This window comes from Carettochelys insculpta, chromosome 13, assembly GCF_033958435.1.
Source record: "Carettochelys insculpta isolate YL-2023 chromosome 13, ASM3395843v1, whole genome shotgun sequence".
NCBI classification, from domain to species: domain Eukaryota; kingdom Metazoa; phylum Chordata; order Testudines; family Carettochelyidae; genus Carettochelys; species Carettochelys insculpta.
Window position 1 is genome coordinate 27,571,676 of NC_134149.1, and position 15,012 is coordinate 27,586,687.

Sequence of the window (15,012 nt, forward strand, 5' to 3'; positions counted from 1 at the left end):
AGTCCCCTGCCTCCACAGCAGGACCAAGCACTATTTAGATCATATCATCCCTGTTAGATATTTATCTAACCTGTTCTTAAATATCTCCAATGATGGTGATTCTACAGCTACACTAGGCAATTTATACCAGGAACCACCCTGACAGGAAGTGTTTCCTAATGTCTAATCTAAACCTCCCGTGCTGCAATTTAAGCCCATTGCTTCTCGTCCTATCATCAGAGGCTAAGGAGAATAAGTTTTCTCCCTCCTGGCAACACCATCTCCGCAGCCAGACATTCACTTCCAGAATGCACCTGTCTCGGCCTGGGCCCCTATCCCTGACTGGAAGGACTGAAGAGAACACCACCTATATGCCAAACTCCCTCACCTGTACCACAGAGCCCAGCAGTCACTCTTGATCTGCTCAAGGTTATACCTCGCAGTATCATCTGTGCCCACATGGATGAGTACCATGGGGTAATAGTCAGGGGCCAGATGAGCCTCAATAATCCCGCCTTAATGGCTCAGATGTGGGCCCCTGGCATGCAGGATACCTCCTAGAACACCATGTCAGGGCAACAGATGGGTGCCTCCATCCCCCTCAGAAGAGAGTATCCAACCACCACTACATTGTGTTTCTTCCTCACAGCGGTGGTTGCAGACCTCCCAGCCTTGGGGGTGCATGGCTTCTCCTCCTCCACTTCAGGGGCAATCCCTCATCTCTGCTATCCAGGGCACCATAATAGTTCTCCAGAAGCACAGGGAGAGTTGGGAGCAGGGGTGGAGCAGGGGACTGGAGATGTTAGGAGTGGCCCACAAAGCTGGGCCCAGCCCTGGGGCGAGTTCAGGTCTGGGGCCAGGGCCAACCAGGCATTATGCAGGAAGGGAAGTGGGGTTCTTTGCCCCAGCATTGCGGGGGAGTATGGGCCAATCTGGGGTTCCTGGCTCCAGTGTCTGTGGGGGAGTGGTTCCATGGGGGTCTGTGTGGGGTAGGCAAATAGGGCCAGGGGAGGCCACTTAACCATGTGATGGTTGGCAGGGTGGAGACCCCGGTGCTTCCATGTAGCCAATGTGTTCCTGCTGCGTGTCACATGACTGGATTTTTATATTAGGTCTGGAAGCCATTTAAAGCCCAATGTGGCTCTTGGCCCCAAGTATTGTGCTGTGGGGGCTGTGTGAGGTGTCTAAGGAAAGTTAATGATGCCCTGAATCTAGGTATGCTATTATATATCGGCATCATGCTTGTATGTAAAGTTACAGATTTTAGCTCTGCAGCCGTATTAGAAATGTTTCAGTGCTGAGGTTCACAATGGGAGGTGGGTCTCCACCCCTGCCAGGACAATAGACTGAGCAACGGCCCAGACAGCCAACACCCATTTTGCGTAGCTGGGGTTTTCCTTCTGGGAATGCAACGAATGGAAACTCAGCACAGTCACTCACTGGGTCAGGTGGTAAGCCAAGACCTATGGCAGAAAAATGGAATTTTCCCTCCACATATGAAAAACTATAAGATGGGCCTGGCAGGTACTTTGTTCTCAGGAGTTAAGCCTGTCTGGACTAGGGGCCCATCCCTCAAAAGGATGTTTTCAAAGACTTTCAAGAATCAGCACGTAACATTGCCAGGAAGTCTGTGGGTTTGCTTGTTTGGCTTCTGGCTGGCCCAGGAGGCTAGCAGAAATGCTGTTGTGGCTGACTGGATTTGCCTTAGTGAGAAGGAAATCCCAGCTGGGGGCTGATAGTAGCCCAAATTTTAAGCAAAGTTACCCCGGATTGATTTCTCTAGCTGCGCCCAGAAACCCTGTCCCACCCCACTGCGGGCGCCCCACGGGTCACCCTGCAGAATGAATGTTCCATGTGGTCACAGCCCCCAGTGGTAAGTCTGATGCACACTAAACACTCGAAATGCATGACTTCGAGTTGTGCCCAACTCGCATCAATGCCAGTTACGTGCAGCTCAAAATCCTGCTCCCTCTCACCCTGGCTCAACCCCCCAGCTCCACACAGCCCCGGTTCAACCCCCACCCAGCCCTGCTCACCACCCATGCCAGGCTCCAGCTAACCCCTCCCACCGCCAAGGGGGCGGCTCCTCCTGGCTGTACCAAGCCCTGGGGAAGCGACAGTTGCAGGTGCTCCTGGCGCCGGAGCCCTGGGGAAGTAGCAGACACGGCCACTCCTGGTCCCAGAGCCCTGGGGAAGCAGTGGCCACTCTCAGCCCTGGAGACCTGGGGAAGTGGCAGCCCGGGGCGCTCCCAAACCCAGTTCAAACCCTCTGCAATTGGCTCCACTTCAACCCCTCCCCCAGCACCAGGTCAACCCCCCCTTGCCCCTCCTGCAGCCCTAACCCACTCCAGGCTTAACCTCCCTGCCCCCCCATGGCCCCAACCCACCCCAGCCTTAACCCTCCCCAACTCCCCCTCTCCCCAATTCTAGGACTTACCATTCAAAAAGGAGCTCCGGGTGTGAGAGCACGCAGGAGCAGGCTGGGCGTGTGGGTCTAAGTGAGAGGAAGGGTACAAGAGGATTTGGGGTGTGAGGTCTGGAAGGCAGAGGTGGAAGTGGATGCTCATGGCTCTGCCCCTGCCCTCCCAGGCACCCCCCTCTGCTTCTCTAATTGGCTAGAATTCCAGCCAGTCAGAGCAGAGGCAAGAAGCCTCCAGGCAGGCTGTGGAGGCCACTGGGAGAACAGCAGCAAGTGGCACTGGAGCCCAGAGCTGCTTCCTACTCCCCTGGCTGCTGGCTTGGATCCAGACCGTGGCTTGTCTGATCCAGCCTGTGAGGCTCTGGGCTCCAAAGCCTGCACCCTGCCACAGGCCAGATGCCATGGAGGGGAGTCCTGACCAGCAGGGTCCAGATCCAGACAAGCTGTGGTCTCGATGCAGACCATGTGCTGGAGGACCCCCACAGCTGAGTTAAAGCATGCAGTCGAAGAGCTAAGTAGGGAGACCTTTCATTTACCCATACCCGTGTGCGGGTTAGGTTCTCTGTAGTGTGTGCTGAAACGGTTTATGTATCAGCCCAGCACAAGCTGTCTTGGGACATGGCCATGCAGGAGAATGGAGGACAGACCATATAATCCGCCACTATGTGGTCAGGGTCCTTAATACTTTAGGAGGATTAAGGGGCAGCAGCTACTATATTCCAGTCCATAAACACAATACTATCCAGTGTTCTCTGTAAAACAAGTGCTTGGGCAGCCACCCAGGAGAGATTCAGCTGTGGACCAGCTGATTAATAGGGCACTCCCAGCTGACAGCTTGTGTCTATATGGTGATGCACATCTGCATACACCTCTGTGCACATAACAAAATTTATTCTGCCCATGGATGGGAAAAATTAGAGGGAACATTGGTACTGAGTCCAGAAATGGGGGATCAACACCTCTGCAAGCCCACGCCCAGATTCTGGATTGAGGGAGTGGCTTTTGTCTCCTCAGCCCCTCCACTCCCATTTTCTTTGCCTACAAAATGTGATTCACCTGGTTGTAGGTGGGCTAATAGGGGTACTTTCTGGTGCCTGCTGCTCTGTAAATTAATGCTGCTGCTATTTCATCAGTCCAATCTTTAATACGCCTCTGTAGCTCTCTCACCTTTAAACCCCAGATGCAAAAGGGAAAATTGACCCATTTTCACGTTGCACCTAAAAGCATTTGTAGACCCTTCCCGTGCCGTTTGCATCAATGTAGGTCATTTTATGCTACCTACAGGGCGTTGTGACAGGATGTACCCGATTTATTCTCAGGAGAAGGGCTGCCACAGTGTCTGTGCATTTGAAACTTTTATCTGCTAAAACATGACAGTCAGGAAGTTATCTGAGTGTCGACTGGACAAAAACCCATGGCAGCTTCTGTCTGTCTCACCCAGAGCGAGTGAGAGTCTGCAGGAGCATTCCCTGCAGCTCCAGAATGAGTTGTTTACTGGCCTTGGCTGCCTGTGAGAGCAGCCAGAAGAGAGAGGAAGAAAAGGAGAATAAACAAAATGAATCAGGGTACGTGAGCTGTTTAATTTTCCCAGACCAAAGTTTCAAAGCAGACTCAGGATCCCAAACAGAGGACTAGAGAAGGCTGGGAGAAAAAAAACCAACCGCTACTTGTCACAAGACAGCAAAGCTGACTAGTTTGTCCACTACCATTGCTCTTTCCCCCAGACAGATGCCCCAAAGCCATTTCCCAGCTGAAGAGCTGGCATTAAAGGTAAGACACAACTAAAACTCCTGATTAACTGGTAATTAGGAACCAGATGTATTACGACAGTAAGATTTAGCAGAGGGGCTATAAAGACCTGAGAAGTGCTACCTCTTTGGAGACTGTGAACTTTGTAATGATCTCCATTAAAAAATGAGAGTCCAGCTACCCCCTAAATGTTTTAAGCAGGAATCTGTTGCAGCTCATTTGTAGCCATAGGGTTGCAGGTAGAATTGGAGCTCAATAGGAAGTATGGAAAGAGGGTAACAGATTATAGAGTTTGCAGCTGGTGGATGTTTCCCAGGGCATGGTAACAGAGAGGTAGCCCTGTTAGTCTGTACTCCAACAAAACAAAGCAGCAGAAATGTAGCACTTTAAAGACTAACAAAATGATTTCTTCAGTGATGAGCTTTCCTGGGACAGACCGCTTCTTCACACAGCAATCTCTTCTTGCCTTTTTTTTCTTTTTTAAATTGAGGGGAAAATTCAGACTAGCTGTGGGAAGCCAAAATGTGAGCTCTCAACCATAGGTGTCCCCTTTCCAGTTGCTTGTCTTACTGCCGAGCACACTCACACCGGCTGTCTGCCAACTAACTGCTCAGGAAATAAAAGCTTTGTCTATTGTCAAGCTGCACTTAAGCTGCTAATTCTTCGCTGCAAAAGGCGCTTTCCTGAGCAAGGGAAAATGCATTCAGTGACTAAGGGAATGCTGAAGCATAGAGGACGGGGGCGGGATCACAACTTAATAATACCTTCTTATCCAATGAAAAAGCATTTCCTATTGAGACCCCCAAGAGTTCCCCCGGCCCCTGATCCTGCATAGACATTGGGCCTTTTCTTGCGTCCTGTTTCCTAAGGCATGATGGCTGCAACATTCAGCAGCCCTAACAAAGGAATGGAGATAGCTGCTAGTAGCTTCCCATTTTAAGGATGAAAAATAGAGCAGGCAGATTGAATTTATGGGGCTCAACAAACCTGCATTAAAATGGAGAAATCTTTAGACTGCCAGAGAGGAATTGATCAGAAATCTGCTAACTACGTAGCACTCTGAAGACATGGTATCTCTCACCCTGTGTCCCTTGGGTAAGTTTCTTTTGTTATTTGTTAATTTTCTGGTTCCATTACAAAAGTGTACAGACTTCGAGTTAGCTCTGAGAATCTGTTTTAATACTTGCTAATTCACTGGGTCAGATTGATGCCTGCTGTATCTTTATTGGAGCCAACAAAATTATTTCACTAGCACCCTAGGTTTGAATTGTGGAATATTTTAGTACTAACCTAGCAATACTTTTATCTTGGAAAAGATTTCATTCTTATTGCTCAAGCCATTATATTGTTTCTGTGAAAGAAGTGCTGGTTTCTCACAGGGATGTAGCAACATGTTTATAGTGCAAAGATTATCTCCATGTTTTTGGAATGCAATTACTCTGCAAAAGTACTTACTTGCTATGAATTATTGCAAGCCCATTATCTTCTGAAGTCAGTAGGGCAAATTAAAGACCTCTGTCACAGTTGGGTTTAATTAGCTTTTTTTCTCTTAATTCAGATAATAGCAGCTTGTTCAATAATAAGTTGTTTAGAACGTTTTTAGCGTTTTGAATTGAGTGACTCCAAGACACTGTTCAGCTTAGGTTTAATAACTGAGCTCTGTATTAAACAATGCTAATTTAGGCTGTCATTCTGCAAAGACTTGTCTGCTTAGCTTTATGTGCTGTCACAGTGTTTTAAACTAAGCATATAGTTAAGTATGTGCCCAGATCTTTGCAGAATTAAGTCCCTAGAAGCTATATTTCCAGAACTGAGTCACATATCTTATTTTGTAAAACTTTGTTTTATTTTGAAGAATTTAGTGGTATTCATTTACAGCAAAATTCTGCTGCCTTTGAAATCACTGGCAAAACTCCTGTGGATTTCAGTAGGGCAACAATTTGGCTGTATGTGTGTATGTGTGTATATATATATATGTATATATATATATATATATATATGCTTAGTTTTTTGAAATTGAATCACAATAAAAATTTCTGAGGTTTTTTGCGCTCTTGGGAATGAAGTGCAGCACAGATACTTTTAAATAAGAGTGCCAAATTTTAATTAAGACAAGGCATTTCTATAATTTATTATCGCTCCAATATCTGAATAGAATAGTTCGCAAAACCTAAAGGATGAGGAAGTTCAAAGCTCAGCAAGGATATCCTCTCACCCTACAATACTTTTACCATCCTCCTCCTCTTACTAATGTTATAAAAACCAAGGCAAAACAGGCAGGAGTCTAACCTTAGTAATTTAAAGAATTCAAAGCTTATTAACTTAGGGCAAAAAAACCTCTTAAAAAACGTGGGGAAGGGGCTCAATGTACATTTCTCCCCCCCCCGCCCCCCGAGACTAAAATTGAGACTTTTGCAGAGTAGGGTTTAGGTCAGTTGACAAAACCAGGGCCTTTTTAAATTCTGGAGATGGAAGTTCAGAATATACAGAGAAGGTGCAAATAGAGCCATGCACATTGCCTTTCATTTCAGAATGCATGGTTTGATGGGGAACACAAAGAAAATACATCCACATGTCCCTCTGTCACGTTTTCTGGCCCATGTAAGGTAATACTGGGAGCAGTGCTTTTTTTCCTAGAAGCTGTGTGACGGAACAGATAGAATGTGGGACTAGGACATCAACATTCTAGTACCTAATCCCATCACTGGAGGTTATGTCTGTCTGCAGAATTAGCCCAACCTTTTATCCAAATGATGCTCCTTGCTCCTGTCCTATTCACCCTTAAAAACCTCTCACCTGAGAGAACTCTGGGTGACAGCTCAGAACTCTAGGTGAGAGCCCAGGTTCAGCTTTCACACAGGTTGGTAGACCACTCGCTCTGCAATGAGGACGCAGGCGAAATCGCCCCAGTGTCTTCCAAAGTTTCCCCTGCATGCCCAGAACAGAACATATCCCACAGTATCCCTTGTTTGTGCTATGCCTGATCAATGAGTAATGTGATGTTAGTCTCTGGGGACATGAAGCCACCACCTTCCACAAAAGCTGACTTCTCTTGATGGAAACAGAATTAATCTAGTCACAAAAGCAGGGAGTGATGGTACCATGCTTTGCTCAAATGCACCATCTTCTGTTTTTGCTCAGGAGGTGCTATGGTCATCTGAAAGGGTGAAGTCCAAGTCAGTTTCAGTAAGAGGTTAGCCTGTTTTGGTTCCTAATTAAATGAGACACCTTCCAGGCTTATTTGTGGCTTCATTTTCTAGAGCAAGTGAATTTGAACAGTGTTCATCAGTCATCAGGTGCACTGACAGGGTGGGGTTGGAGCAGGGGGGAAAGCAAAGGGGTCAGTTGCCCCTGGACCTGGCAATTCAAAGGGGCCTGGTGGTGGCCAGAACTCCAGGTGCCTTTGAAATGCTTTGTGTCCTGAGCTGACTTCCCTAAGCTCCACCCCTTCCATTTTGCCTCCCAGCCTGTGGCTGCTTTCAGCACCCCTGTCACTCATTCAACTTTAGAAATGAATACGTATGAAGGCAACCCAATAGCCTGCTTTCTGCATCAGAGGTATAATGAAAACCACCCAAGATGCTTTTTCATAATATGTCAGAAATTCTGTGTGTTCACAAACAAAGTCACATCTGAAAAGCTAATTTACTTCCAGCATTTTTGGGGTTTCACTTTGGAACCTGCAGGTACAGTCTTTCTGCACAAGCTGGTTTTGTTTTTGTGTTAAATATGAGTGGTATTGCATTACTCAGAAATAACACCATGTCCTCTCAAACCCTGCTGTAGTTTTCCCACCATTCTGTCATTCTTGGCAATGCGGTATCTAGAAATTGAATTATGGGAATGAAATTATGGTCTCTCTCAATTGCATTTTTGTAATGACAAATATTCTAGCTTTATTCCATTATTATAGCTTTGCTCCCTATAGTTTATTACTGAAGGAGTAAGATGTCACAACTTTGTGTTTGTTAGCTTTCAGTACTAGGATGTATAGTTTTTCTCTTATGGATTTTTATTATAGTTTATATTTTTTTCAATTTACAAAACAAAATATAAGCCTAATTCACTGGAGAATGCTGGTTAGGAATATGAATTTTTCCCTGTGAAAGGGTAAAGGTGGTACTATAAAAACACCAATCAAGCCTCCAAGTTGATTTGCATTACTTTTGGCAAAGGTACCTGTGACACACAAGGTATGGATTCCTAAGGTCCAAAACCATGTGGTAGTCTGAGGAGGTGCTGAGTACCTTCACCTCCCAGGATATGTCTACACTGCAGTGTAAGATCAGGGGTCAAACTCAGTCTCAAACCTAATCCCCACCTCCTCTTTCTACATACAAATCATGCTAATGGAGGGGTTGATTCCAGGACCCCACAAGTTGGAGGGTCTGAGCTTGAGTCAAGCTGGGACCCTGTTGCTGTGCAGTGTAGACAGTAGCCCACTAGACTCATGTTCTGAGAGGCTACCTGAAGTAACCCTCAATCCCCCAGGCTGACTTTCTTTGTGTTCTGGACAGTCAAGCCTGGTGGGCAGTCAGTTTTTCCTCACGCTGCCCCATGAACAAAGAGCTAGAGCAGCCACTTTTGGGGAGAGTGGTAGGAAGTGTGGGATATGGAGAGCTGAACTCAGGCCCACATTCTGCATTGCACCTATTGGAGCCTCAGGCTGGGACCCAGGTTTCAGCAATTCCTAACGTGTGGTTACAAAAGAACATAGACGCTCAAGCCCTGGGTTAACAAAACCAGGATCTGCTAACTCAGGTTCTGCTAACCCTGAGTTTACATTGCAATGTAAAGACACCCCAAATCGGTCAGCTCATCAGCGAATGCCAAGTAAGGCTGCTCCAGTGCAGTAAATGATAACATGTTCCTCTACACCAGCAGAGCGTCTGGTCCACAGACTTCAATGGGAGTTGCAGGTGCTCAGTACCTTCCAGGATCAGGCCCTTTGAGAGAACAAAGCCTTGTTAGTTCAATAAATTCATCTCTAAAACAGGGCTGGGTGCATATCCTGTAGGGTCTGTAGTATTCCTTTTGCGGGGTGCTGAGTGCTCTCAACTTCAGTGTGGGAGGTATGAGCCTGGCACCTCAAAGGAGATTCAGCCCACAGCTTTCTCACTGCAGAAGTCTGAGACTCATTTGTATGCTGACATAGGTTGAGTGAAACTTCACTGAAGCTGGTGGGCAGGATACACACCTTACATTAATTGCAGTTAATTCATGAGATTTACATAAAAAAAAAAAGAATCGCTATGAAAAAATTGTGATTAATACCACCTTTAATCACAGAACTTTAATGTTAAGTAATAGAGCACCAACTGAAATTTATTAACTATATCGGATGGTTTCTGTGTTATAATTGAAAAGAAAAGATATTTTTATTTCAAAAATTTGCACTGTAAAAATAGTATTTAAAAGCCACCTTATACAAATACTGCAGTGCTACCTCTGTTCTGAAAGTGCAACTTACAAACGTAAATTTTTTTTTTTTTTGGCAACATAACCGTACTCTAAAACAAACCGACGTAACACTTCAAAGCCTATAAGTCCACCCAGTCCTACTGCTTGTTCATCTAATCACTAAGACAAACAAGTTTGCATTTACAGGAGATAATACTGCCTCTTCTTATTCACAATGTTACCAGAAAATGAGAACAAGTGTTTTCCTGGTACATTTGTAGCTGGCATTGCAAGGTATTTATGTACCAGATGTGTTACACTTTTATATACCCCTACGTGCTTCAGCCACCATTCCAGAAGACATGCTTCCATGCTGATGATGCTTGTTTTTTTTTAAAGTATTTTTGACTGAACTCTTGACGCAGCATTTGCTGTTCATTTTAAGAACACATTTACTGCAGATTGCACAAAATGCAAAGAAGGTACCAATGTGAGATTTTCAGAGATAGCTACAGCACTTGACCCAAGTTTAAAAATCTGACGTGACTTCTAAAATTTGAGTGGGATCAGGAGTGGAACATGTTTTCTGAGTTTTCAGAGAGCAACATTCTGGGGTGGAAACTGCAGAACCCAAAGAAAATCAACCTACTGGTGGACTCTGTTTCCGATAATGAAAATCAGCATGTGCTGGTCTGCACTAATTTGGACTGTTATTGAGCAGAACCTGCCATCAGTATAGATGAGTATCCTTTGTAATGGATGTTGAAGCATGAAAGGATTTGTGAATCTTTAGCACATCTGGCACGTAAATATCTTGCAAAGCTGCTACAGCAGTGCTGTACAAATGGTTGTTCTCATTTTTAGGTGGTATTGTATAAAAAAAAAAGTGTGCAGCATTAGCACCTGCAAATGTAAACAGACTTGTTTGTCTAAGCAATGGGCTGATCAAGAAGCAGGACTGAGGGGACGCTGCAGTCTCTGAAGTTTTACACTGTTTTATTTTTGAATGCAGCTTTCATACATAATTCTACATTTGTAAGTTCAGCTTTCATGAGCAAGATATTGCACTACAATACTTGTATTAGATGAAATGAAAAATATAATTTCCTTATGTTAAACAGTGTGAACACTTGTAATCAGAATTAAAGATAATGTGAGTCCTGGACATTTTTTTTCTGTGTTGTAATTGAAATCAGTATATTTGAAAATATAGAAAACATTTAACAGTCCTGCTAGGCGCCATTCATTCAGGACAAAAGTAAGTAAATTTTAAATTCCCTTTTAAGGTAGATGAAAGAGCTGGAGTCACTGCCCAAACCACAGGCTGTATGCAAAGATGGTCAGAAATTTGACTTATTGGGCAGTAGGGTATTACTGGGGATTATGCAACTGAGGTATGCATATGAGAGCAGAAGCGCACAGAGAACATGCAGAGAAACAGGCCCAAAGCCAAGCAATGATAACAAGAGAAGCACTGGAAACATGGCACAGAGAAGCTCAAAAGGGAGGGAGAACTTCTTGGGCAGAGTGCTGGCTGGAAAGAGCTTGGCCTCCTAACAGGAACAACCTACTGAGTTCCACACATTGGCTTTTCCAGATTTTGCATAGTCTACTGCTATGCTGGCAACTACAACACTACATGAGAATTGGGAATTACTAGTGTAATGAGATCTACTCATCAAGATGGGCATGAAGGAAAAACATGCACAATTACAGTCTCGGTCTTCGGATATCGTATGAAAGTTCCTTTGAGTCTCCATGTTCTCTGGGTGCTTCTGCTCTCAGGCTGTGCCAGGACTATGGGGATTTGTTGGCAGAATTGGTGTTGGAAGGTACCTTGCAACAAAACTTCTGTCGACCGATCACATCCAGACCACAGGGTGGATCAAAAGAGTGATCCATTTTGTTAACAGAGAGCAACCAGACTGCTTGGCCTCTCTATTGGCAAAACAGCCACTCAGAACCACTGCAGACAGGGTGACACAGCATCTCAGAGGCCTTTTTACTATCCACAGAAGGTCCCCTGGAACGTCCATACTGGTGTTTTCCATACAGTGGCATTCTTCCTCATGGTGAGCGGGATACAGCCATCAACCAAAGCGCTGTGTTCTGTCAACGCCCTCTCGACAGAACGCGTTTGGCAATCTGGATGCTCTGAGAGTTTTGTCAATAAAACCCTGTGGTTTAGACCTAGCCTCACGTGCATACCTCAGGTTCCCTGGAAAGTTAGGTCTAGAAGGTTGTTCTCTTTCTACCAATAATAATTCATGAACATATTTGAAGTGAGGATCGGGTTTATGCACCTTAAATTTTGGTAATAGTCTGAAACGTCTACTGGAAGGTAGCCCTTGTGCTAGAATGAATTAGGGGATGAAGAGTTTGGGAAGAAGGCATTTTTTAATGGAAAAGGAAAAAGCAAAAGTGTCTTGCCCTGTAAGTTAGCATCTGATCATGGGTTCGGTCAGTCCGCTAGTCCTCGAAGAGGAAAATGTTCTAATGAACTAAACACAAAAGAGGGACAGCACAGGGAAGTCACCAGACACAGGAAGTGCTCTGGAGTTCTCCAAGGACGGTTAGAAGAGTCAACAACAGTGCTGATCAATCAAAAAGGAAACAAAGTGTGACCCTTTAGGATCATAATTTATATGGATCAGGTTTCCCTTTCTGCATTCAGTGAAGAAAGAGCTCTAAGAAGAACACCATAATCCCAGCTCCTGTTTTGGTCACTTCATACACCTCTACTAGTACAAACAGGAGCTGTAGAACCCTGGGCGCAGTTTTGGGGAGAGGAGCTGTTGCTCCCCCCAAGATAGAGGCAGTGCTGGGGGGCACATAGGGTTACATGCCACTGTTCCCTCCCCCACTTTGTGAGTGCTGTGGGCTGGGGCAGCTCACAGTGGACATTCCAGGGAGGCCCAACCATCCCAATGGGGTGGGACTCTTGTTCATCGGCAATCCCTCCCCCCGTTCCAAAAGCTGGTCACTGGGCGGACACCAGCTTTGCTCCCCTCTTGCCTGCAAAGGTGTGCAGCCCTTTGTGAGGTGGACACTGGCCAGCTATGGCAGCAGTGGGGACCTGAGAAGATTCCCCCTCCCCCGCCCCGCAGAGCAACTATGCCAACAAGCCCTGCACCATGTCTGTGCCAGCCGGCCCTATCCCCTTCTCCTGAGTAAGGCCCTGGGGCTTCTGCGGAGCCCTCATGGGTGGGCAGTGCAGGTGACAGCCCATCACATGCAATGGGAGCTGGGATGCTGCCCAGAACCACCACTGTTCTTAGATCTACAGTGTAGGAGGTTAAGGTGTGTCTACCCCGACTGATTGGAAGGGCCTGGTGGGCCTCATTTTGTATGCCCTTGATTTCCATTACATGCGCCTATATGGAGATGATGTGTCAGATAACAAAAGCCATTCCACCCACGGACAATGAGTAGTGGGGTGGGGCTGAAGGGTTGGAGTACACAAGCGTGATGCCTCCAGATGAAGGTGCAGGCTCTGGGGTGGGGCTGGGGCTGGAGGGCTTTGGGTGCAGGACGGTGCTCAGGGCTGCGACAGAAGGTTAGGGTGCGGGTGAGGACTCTTGAGGTGCAGGCTGCCTTGGCAAGAGAAGACTCCCTCCAGCTCAGTGCGGCAACTTGGAGCCAGGTGAGAGGTGCCTCTCCATGGCTTCAGCAGCTCTAGCAGGAACAGCCAGGGGAGGGGCGAGTGTCCCTCAGCTGGGGCAGGTCTAGGCTAGGCAGGGCTAGGGACAGCTGTGGCAGCCATGGCTTTGTGATGGCAGGCAGGGTGCCCTGAACATGGAGCAGCCATCCCCTTGGGGAGAAGGGGATGAGGGAAGAAGTGCCCCCCCACCACTCCCCTGTCCCTAGCATGGAACTGCAGCAGGCAGAGGGGTCACTCTGCAGTCATCGTTTGAGGGGCTCATTAGGCAGCTCCGCAGTTCACCGGCTATTGTGTTCAAAGGAATTTAGGTTGGGGCCCAGGATTATGTCAAAGTTCAGATGGCTCCAGAACTGGAGTAGTCTAATTTTTTGTTTTTGTGTCTAATTACATCTGGGATTGACAGCATTTAAAAAACCTGTGAAATCCTGGCCCTGCTGAAGTTATTAGGCCTTTGCTACTGGTTTCAGTGGAGTCAGGATTTCAGCAATTTTTTCAGCTTTACAGTGCCCACGAAAAGTAACTGGAAATTGAGGTAATACAGGTGCTGAATGTACACAGCAAGCCAGTGCCAATCTATTAATGAAAGCCTGATTCATTCCTGTTTTCAAAGACACAGGAAAATTCTTCCTTCATTGTAACCTACATTGAACCTTCCAAACAGTAAATAGCTTTGTTAAAATATGCGTGTTTGTCTTCAGGAGAATCTTATTTGCTCTTTGGCTTTAAAAGGACAATTTAAATGTCACACTTTTGTCTGAATAGGTTTTCCTGTTGTCACAGATAACATCTGGGATTACTAGTGTTGAAAGATTAGAAAACGTCTCTCTGCTGCATTCAGTTACTTTGTACATTTAATAGCACTTTGTTTATAAACAGTTTCATTGTTCCCCATGGTCAGTCAACCAGTTTCTCTTATTTTTTGCACAGTCAACAGGAATGAGAGAACAAATCTTAAAAATAAGAACGTTATTTTAAAACCACAGTAATTGCAGGGGAGAGCGTATTGTCTGAGGTAAATTATGGACTAGTTTTAAATTAACCTTATTTCAAACGAGTGTCCAAATTACAAAGGACTCAGCGAATACCGTCTCCCGCTGTGTGACAGCGTGCGGACTTCTGTGACTCTGTCCTGTGTTATGTGACTGAGGGCAGGAAATAAAGATCGGTCTGTTACAAGCACTTGTCTCATGTCTTTACAATATCACCATATGTGATCATTCAAAAATCATGAGTTTCCGAAAAAGCTTCTGAAAAAAGGAGAGTTGTTTGCACCTTTAGACTGCATTTAGATTATGCTTTTAGGCTTTTTCTACAACGCCATAAGCGGGGACATCATTTGCTACAGAGCAAAGGGGAAATTTCCCCTTCCCAACTTTTCATGGGTCTGTATGCTCCTCCATTCTCTCTTCCATTTTTTTTTTTTAACACATGCCCCTGACTTGAGAGGACATCATTAGGAAAGCAATAATTGCCTAATTTCTTATTCGTGATGCTGGTTGGAAAAGAGGACATCCTATATGTTGACACAACTTTGTTCCCACTCAAGGACTTCTGCTGAAATGCTCTCCTTCAGCATAAAGGCAAAAAAAAAACAACTTTTCATAAAAAAGAGTAAATATAAGCCTATGCTAGGGATTTAAGGTAGAAGTCAACTCATTGCAAGACTTGCAGTGAGTAAGTTGGGAACTAGCTACCCCAAATGCCAGCTGGCATTTTTAATTCAAAATGGTTAATTTAAACCTTGTGAGACATTAGAAATGTTTGATAACCAGATGCTACCATGCAGATACATTAAAAATAAAAT

At 45.6% G+C, this 15,012-nt stretch overlaps 1 protein-coding gene across 3 annotated transcripts in view; it reads left to right on the forward strand.

The window, feature by feature from the left end:
• LPAR4 (lysophosphatidic acid receptor 4) overlaps nt 1-15,012 on the forward strand; it is a 63,365-nt gene that overhangs the window by 35,018 nt on the left and 13,335 nt on the right. For 2 of the 3 annotated variants that reach the window (XR_012647282.1, XM_075007737.1), the window contains exon 1: nt 4,995-5,242. The exons of the other annotated variant lie outside the window; for it this stretch is intronic. The gene's annotated coding sequence lies outside the window, so the exon portion shown is untranslated. Of the gene's footprint in view, nt 1-4,994; nt 5,243-15,012 lie in introns of those variants that run through there. 3 annotated transcript variants of the gene reach the window in all.